Source organism: Dromaius novaehollandiae, chromosome 10 (genome assembly GCF_036370855.1).
Source record: "Dromaius novaehollandiae isolate bDroNov1 chromosome 10, bDroNov1.hap1, whole genome shotgun sequence".
Taxonomy (NCBI): domain Eukaryota; kingdom Metazoa; phylum Chordata; class Aves; order Casuariiformes; family Dromaiidae; genus Dromaius; species Dromaius novaehollandiae.
This window is the reverse complement of record NC_088107.1, coordinates 9,851,504-9,860,265: the sequence shown is the minus strand read 5'-3', so window position 1 is coordinate 9,860,265 and position 8,762 is coordinate 9,851,504.

Here is an 8,762-nt window from a genome sequence, read left to right as displayed (position 1 = left end):
AGATGGGTGGGAATGGCTGCGGGGTCTCTGCAGGGCCTCTTGTGGTACATATGTGGTGACCCAAAAGCCTTCACAAGTATTGCTGTGGTTTTTGCTGCAGAATTATATGTCACTAAGTACGCGCTGCATGGATGAACTGGAACTGAAGCAAACCGAAGCACCCCTCAGTCTTGGGGTCCACACAGTGTCTGAAATACGTGTGCCCAGAAAAATGCACTACCCATTCAGAGACGTAGTGCTAGGTGTTTAGAGTAAAACTGAGCTCTAGGAATTAAAGTCAAACAATAGGCAATAATAAGGGGGGCAAAATGCTCATTTTCTCGCCTTCCTGCGCTATTCATAATCCTACTTGCCTTCTTCAACATGACTTCACTTCTTCTATACATGTTTAATTCCTCTCTCAACCAGTAAATCGGTGCATTTATTTTAATCAAAATGCTCTGTGTCATCATTAAAAATTCCATGAATTCTCAAGGACTAGCTGCAGAGCAGAATGCCCTTAAGACTTTCTAGACAATAACTGTTTTTGTGAACAAAACCGTGCCTACAGTATATGTGAACCTTTTCATCTCAGAATGCTTGTATTCAGTTTTATTTCTGTTTTGATAATACAGTAACCAATTAAACCCTCTTGCTCTGGGGTTAATGTGAGCTCAGCAAATGCAGGCCTCTGGCTCATGCTCCCTGGTACTTCCAAATCCTATCATAACAGAGGCCCATGTAGCTTGGGCGAACCTGTACCTGCAGTTTTGGCATATCAGGCTTCCCGCCAGTGTATATAGAAAGGGTGCAACTTGAACAAGAGCGCTGGTAGCAGTTCGTAATGTCAGCTATTTAGTAAAATGCTGGTGCTCAGACAAGGCCTTCTGTCAGTTTGATATCAAACTAGCTCCCTCCACTAACCACAAGTTGAATTTTTACACTTCATGTGCTGCAAAGTATTCAGAGTAAAGTATGTTCATGCGTCATATAGGCTTTTGCAACCAGCAAGTGAGATGACAGTATTGGTGCTGGGGCATGGAGCAGATCATCTTCCAGCTTCTTTCAGCTCTGCAGTGCTGCCAGCTGTACTGCGTTACAGCAGCAAGACAGACTATTATGATTCAAGACCTTCAGGGAACAAATGTGATGAGAATAGGAACAGTTTTTCACAGTGTCTATCTTGTCAGTATTTTAATCCCTTTTTCATTTCTGAACTTCTGCTGGTGTATGGAATAAGAAAAGAAAAGATGGGACTGCCTTTGTGTGTAGGAGACCCATCTCTAGGTTCATCTTCTGGGTTTTTTGAGTTCTCCAGTCACATTAGGATCAGGACCATGCTGTATGGTATGGCCTGCCATTGACAGAATTATGCCGAAGCCTATATTTTTCACTGTGGCAAGTTGGCTCCCAAATCTGATAGATGTTTTAAATGCCTGTATTAAGTCCAGCTTTATTCGACAACCACGCATTTCCGTCCCACCAAAATCAGTGTATACTTTTAGTCGCATCCTGGCTCAAGGTTTAGCCATGGCAGTTTGGCCGGGATCCCGAGAAGTAATTACGTCTTTGGTTAGTGTGACCCCTAAGCTTGGCTGCATGGATGCTACTCAAGTCCTACTTTAGGTACAAAATTAAGAGGCTGTGTCAGCATAGCGGAAGAAAATCAGAGGATAACAACCTCCTGCTGTTACATTCAGGCTGAGGGAAAGCCATGATGTTTGCTTTTAAAGGTGGATACTAGGATTTTTTTGGTCCCTGTTTTATTAGAATGCCTTATGTCACGTAAATCAAGTGGCTGCTGTGGAAACAGATATTTTATCCAAAGCCTCTGGGCCTTGTGGCTTTGCTTTTCTGAGGGATTCTTTGTATAAGAGGTTTATTATTATTCTTTGGCCAGTTAGATACGATTTTATTCCCAAAATTTTACAGTCTTTTTGAATTAGCTGTTGATCTGGCTGACCAAAGTTTCATTTATTCACTAGAATAAGGGTGAGCTTGACTCATACATATTTCACTACAGGTGATAATAGATGAACAACTGTGTTTAAAACGACTGGGATATGATGAAGCGATTTCAGGGCCAGCTCTAACAACTGTACAGAAACAAAGTGCTTAGAGAGAGCTGAACACTTGGTCATATGTTTTGCTGTGTAGGAGTTTAAAAGGAGGAAAGAAGTAAAGATCAGGAATTTGGATGCAAAACGTAGGCTCCGCTGTCCAGCGCAGCCTCAGGCACGTGCCAAGCTCTGTCCACGCAGGCTAGCAGGAGTTGTGGGAACTAATTGGTAGAGAAGAAGCAAGCGTGCTTTGAAGGCTGTCGAGGCTTGAGGCAATGAGTGTCCCCAAACCTCTTATCTCACAGATCACTTTTCAATACATCATGGAGCCATTCTGCCCTGCTCACACTCCTTTCGGCTACAGCTGCAAAGGGAAAGAATTAGGAAACTGCTTCATGTACCGAATTAACGGGAACAGGAAGAGCTGACACATCGTGTCTTTCTGGCCCCTCTTGGGCCAGGAGGAGATCATCACAGGCTCATCGGCCAGGCTTTGGGAGCCGTAGGACCCTGGCTCATGGAGATAGCTCTTACCATTTGGCTGGTGGGGATAGTAAAACAGTATTTATGTATATTGTCTTGAGAACCATAGAGCTAAATAAATGTGACAGCTTTCTTTTGACATCTGAACCTTGCTGCTGTCGTTCAGGGTTTTTCTTTTTGCCACAAAACATGAAATCACTGTCAGTTTGATGGTATATAACAGTGTTTCTGAAGCACAAAGGTTAGGGGTTGGTAGGTGCGTCAGAATTATTTACGTTTGCTGTGCATAAAATGGCACTTGGGGAGCAAGGCAAGCTGCCAAGGAGAGGAATTTGGATTGTCTGGTCGCTCTCTTGTATCTCTCAACGCTGCATTGTCAGGGTGGGATTTATAAAAATTGCTCCAAAACGGTATCGTCTTTCCCCAAATGGATGTGCCCTGTCTGTTGCAGTGAACAAAGCGTCTATCAGTCTCTACTTTGTTTATAAACAAATCTGCCTGCCCTGCATTACAAATGGATAATTTAAGGGAAAAATATCGTTACCAAAGGAATGAGTTAATTATATTTCAGGATCCCAGCAGGGAATGCTATCTCAGAGTATTCACTCGGATCTGACCAGTGGAGTTATAATTAAAAAATGTCCCCAGGGAGGAACTTGTAAATTATTTACTGTAAGGGGCTTTTCCAGGCTCTTTTAGTTTAATTACACACTCTGAAAGAAAAAGGCCTCAGAAACAAATTAACCAAGAGGTTGAAATGGCTTCGTTAAAATCATGTTCGTGGCTAAGCAAGTGGAAGAGTGTGAGTAAGATACCAGTATAGGTCAAATCTTTGTAAGCTGGCATTACTCATGTTTTAAAAGTCGCTTGGAAAGCACCAAAATGTACATGCATAGAAACACAAGCGCTGGTTTTGGCCAGTATTCCCAGTGGCCTCAGGAGAGTGCGTGTGTCCTCCACAGGCTCAAGTCCGGCAGTGCCTCGTGTCCTCGTGGCCATTTGCTTTGTGGGGGGGTGCGAGCTGATTTTTATGGGCCTTTAATAGGGTGCAAGTGAGGTGGGCTGAAGGATTAGGGATGCTGGAGAGACAGTAGGAAGATGGTAGGGATATATTTGGCTCCGTTATTATAAATGCTTAACTTAGTGTTACAACAGCAGCTGGATACAAAGCTGAGGCTTGGTAGTAGATATGAATAGCTCATGGCTCTCACACCTACTGTGACATTTCAGTTCAAAGCAGCGTGGTTAACCCTCTGCGGCCGTGGGTCTGAACGTGGCCCGTGGTGCCAAGAGACAGGAACGCTTACTATTAATGGCTCGCTGCTCTTCAAATGCATGGGTGAAACCTGCCTTGTTTGTCCTCCCTTGTCAAGCGGGCTTTAAGTGTTTGCTGCTGAAGTTCCTCTGGAGTTGACCTTTGCTGAGAGACAGGTGGAGTGATCTCCAGTCAGATGTGGAGAGTGGAAGTCAAGAGGCCAGAGTGCTTCTCTCATCTCAGCCACTGACTCATTGTTTGGCAGAGAAGGAGGCATTATCTAATATCTGTTTGCTAAGGAATGAGACAGCCGCTAATACTGTATCTGCCTGCCTGTTGATGCCAAATTTTATGTATAGAATAGCCTTTCTGAGCTGCGTTTGCCCTTGCATTTATTTCTTTCTGAAAAAAGAGGTAAAATGCTGCTGTGGCACCCTTAGCAAACAGCCAACTGGCTGAGCAGACCAGACAGCCAGGCAGCGTTTCTGGTGCTTAAGTGGCTTATTAGGCCATGTACATGCATATAGGATTTCTCATCTCCTTGTGTCTCCTTCTCCTTTCAGATTTATTGTGCTTACATGTCTTGCTTAGATGGACACTGCCACAAAGTTAACATTTTTCCCCTCTGTGTTTTAGAGTCTTCAACACATGCCATTTGATTATAGCCTTAGGGCACTGTTATCATGTCCGAAACAGTAAGTCCTCCACCTTCAGGCAAACTAGCTGAAAATCCTTAGATGAAAGCTGCTTTAGTCATTCATCAGACAGATGAGACCTCTGCTTTTATTTTGTTATAGTGTAAATTTGCTGCTTAGTTTTCTAGCCTTTCTGAAAACTACCAAATCATAAAAATACTTGTAGCAAATGTCATCTTGTCTGTCACCAGAATAATACATTAAATGACCTATCAGCTCCAAGAGAAGACTACAATACGTTTGAGATGATTTGGATGTATGTTTAGGAACAAGATATGTTGACAGCTTCAGAATTGTCTTGATCAGTAGATTTTATTTTTTATTTTGTATTTTATGATAGGCCACCCAGTATTACTTGAGGAGGAAAGAGAAGACATCCCTAAATTTCTGCAAATGTAGCTTGTTCATGAGGAAAATCACAGAAGAAAAGCGGAGTAGAACATAAATGTAAAGCAACACCCTGTTCTCTAAAGAGCAGAACTCTAAGGTTTGAACATTCTCAGTAGAGGTATTGCCTTTTAATTATTAGGAGTGGTGAGTCCATATTAACCTTTATGGAAAAGTACTAGAGACTGTAATAAAACAGAATACTTTTCTATAGCCTTTTGTTATCACCTTGTCAAATTTAATAAAGAATTATTCATAATGAATTTCTATTAGAATGGCTATAATAAAATTACTAAAAAGGATCATTTGCTATTAAACAGTTTAGATTCATACAGTAACTGTTGTTGGACCATATTAAAATGTATATGACTTTTTCATTCTGGATACAGCTGGAAAAATAGTTATAAACAAACTGTGAAGGGCCTTTGCTATTGCTGCATTGCCTGTGACTCAGTTTTTCTGGTTAGTTTGCTTTTGCTGCCTATGTGCACTCCAGGGCTAAGTCAGAATAGGGCTAGGGACAGCCTGAGACTGATCCAGGCAGGAAACAGAGCGTGGATAAGATAGTCTCACATATATACCTTAACTGGAGTAAGATAACACAGGGTAGCCTTGGGGCTTGGGGATCCATCCGGGGCAGAAAAGTCCGCTGGGCTTGATGCCAAAGAGGTCCCGCTGGGGCTGTCTGTCTTGCTTTTTCTAGATGTGTAGGTCAGGAACGCATGCGAGAGCCCTGGAGAAGCTGGCCGTTTGCGTGCTCCTCTCACTCCTGTTCCTTTTTGCAGAAATCTTACCCGATCCTACCCCAGGACTTGTCTCCTGGTCTGTCCTCAGTAACACAAGAAATTGTGAATATTCTGGGACTGGGACAAGCAGACAGCTCTCCCGAGGGAGAGAGTCTTTGTGTGTGTGAACAAAAGCAGTCCTGTTCCTTCCTAGTGCCTGTACCTATGAAGCAACGCAGCTTTCCCTGACACAGTCCCAACAAAACTCCTCCTAACCAAGGTTGCTTCTGCTACTTTTAATTGCTGTTGCTGTGTCTGAACAGTCTGTGTGCTGAGGACATTGCCGGTCAGAGGGGTCATGGGCAGCCTGGTAGGACAGCTGGGAGAAAGTCGCTGTTGGGGCAGTTGAAGGAGCAGGAGTGAACGGTCAGATTTAGCCTAAGGGAGATTGCAGAAATGTGCTGTGAGTAGATGCAATGAGAAGAGCAAGCCAGCAAGCATAGGCAGTGGCAGGGTAAAAAAGAGACAGTATGTCTTTTCTGACAGGAATAGCTTCTAATGGAGCTCCTCTATGGCCTCTCTGCTGAGCTGCTTGGCAAGTCGCTAGAAAATGTCTTTTGGCCCACATGCAGTCTCTCTGCCAGCTCCCATTTGGTGGAAACTGGAAAATGGGCTCGCATGGGGAGAGAGACAGACAGGCAGTGCAACTGCATGTGCCAAATTTCCTTAAGAAAGTGCACATATATCCAGCTGACAGTAGTGGATGCTATTTGGTTTCAAAGGCACACCAATTCCTAAATCCTCCTTGCTGCGGAGAGCAAAGGCAAGAGGGAGGCCGAGTCGGAAATCAGTGTCACCGCGAACGAGGCCTGGCTGCAAGGGCAGGTGAGGCAAGTACCGTCTCTGACCATGGTGGTTGAGGGAATCAGTTCACAAGTCTCATCTGACAGTGCAGATTACCTTCAAGTCATGCTAACCAATTGCCGCAGAGTGATCCCGTGCTTCAGGTACACTCTGACTGTGAAGAACAAGGTTGTCAGCCCATCCTTGCCCCTGCTTATCATCTGTGTGGTTTGTGTTTTCTCAGGGCTGGCCCCACAGGTCAGCTTGCTCCCTCCGTCCCTCACGGAGAGTCGTGGGAGTCTGTTCTCCATGAGGCCACCGAGGCTCGTCCAGCTCCTCTCTGAGGTGACAGGCCAGGCAGGGAAGGAGAGTGAAGGAAACTTCTGTGTTTTCTCTGGCTGAGGTCTGCAGCAGGATCAGGCTGTGCAGAGGCTCTGACTGCTGTGGAGGACAGACTTTGCTCTTCAGCCTTCTTTTAAAGAGTTTTTACATCATTTCTTCAGGTGGGGAAAATAAGTGGTCCTCTGAGAACACCACTCTTGGGCCCTGCCAGCCCTCTAACGCAGTTAGAGGCAGCAGTAAAAAACATCAACAGAAAGCAGGTAAATTCATCAGGAGGCAGGAGCTGAGGTGGGAATTTTGGGAGGTTTAGAGACAATCACATCACGCTGGAAAAACAGGTTACCAGAATTGTTTTAAGAGACTTGGTGGGAGGCAAAACAGTTTAGCTCAAAGTTCAGCAAAAGAGAGCATTTTGCAGAGAGCCTCTTGGGGATTCCTCACTCGAGCGAGCGGCCAGCTGCAAGCTGCTCTTTCACGGAGGTGATAAACACTCCTCACCTTGCAAGGGCTAAAAGGCAACTTTGCAGCTTGTTAGCTGGGAGAGACTTGCTTCCTTGAGACTTTTGCTGCCTGAACAGATAGTGCTCTAATACACTTCATCTGCTGTAATGCTATCGGACACGCTACTGTCTCCCTAGCAGGAAATGCTCATGTATGAACACTTGTTATAATAAATTAAGAGTAGTGGGAAAGGCCCTGGCACTTAGCCATAAATCTGGTGGTAAGCGCCAGCACGCGGCAGGGTTTCCACTGTACATCATTAATAAAGATGTTGAAGAGAGACAGGCAGCATGTTACTGTGGATATTGTTACTTAGGTCTGCACCACAGCAGAGCTGAGGTTTGATATGCACAGGACAATCAGTCAAAAACTCTCCCATACTGTAAAATGATCCAGGTTTCTGTCAATAAAAGCTGTTGTTAGCGGTGAGGTTATTGTTTTGTTTTTATTAAAAAAAAAGTCCAGCTCAATTTTTAAGCGTAATACGAATTCCTAAAGAAATTCCCCTGCTTGTTGAACTGTGCTGCGAACACTTTGTATCATATAATTTGCAACAAAATTAAAATGAGGCTTTAAGCTCTTTAGGGCACTGGCCTTGGATTTGTTTGCACAGTCTCCAGTACAATAGGCCTCTGACTGGGATTAGTACCAGCACAATACAGAATATTAAGGAGGGAGAACAAAGAGGAAAGATGATGATATTGTAGTGCAGGAGGCTTAAATCTGGCTTTGCGCAAGGGCTGCAGACTAGCAGCAGGACCAGTCAGGCCATTTTCTCATAACTTCAGTAGTTTGTAACACAGCTTGGTCATATAATTTTATAGCTTTGTCTCAGTTTTCCCTGATGGGTACCCAAATTTCTGGGATAACAGTGTCCTCCTTCAATGTTTGTGGCATACTCTGAGGTCCCTGGCAGAAGCCCCTACCGAGGTGTGCCATGGTTATCTAGCTCGGCATGGCACCTAGAAATAAAATGGGTTTCCCACGGGACACCAGTTACAGGCGGGCAGCCGTCTGGGCATTGAACCAGGGCTATCACAAATTCACCCCCTATGAATCAGGAGCAGGGGGGGAGACAGTATGTACTAAGCCATGGGGAACAAAAGCATTTGTAGATCTTGTGGAAATAGAATATAAATTAAATTTTAAAGCAAGCATTTGGCTAAAATTAGGACGCACAGGCTTGATGTGCTGTAGTCTGTGACAGGAGACATGGCTAATTGCAAGCAAGTTTCCACCCCTCTTGATTATTGTTGTGACACACAGATCATTAATGTGATGGTCTAAACATGAAATAAATTGTTTAAATATTAAACTGTCAAATCCTTTCTCTGATCTCTAAATCACTTCCTAAAGTAGGGGAGAAGTGTGTGTAGAAAATGGTTTCTAGGCTCTGCCACCGTCTTGATACCGAGCTGCTCTCTGTCAGCATGGCGACTGCTGGCAGGAGGCTGTGAAAGGGCATTTTCAGTTGTCTGCTTTGTTTGCACAT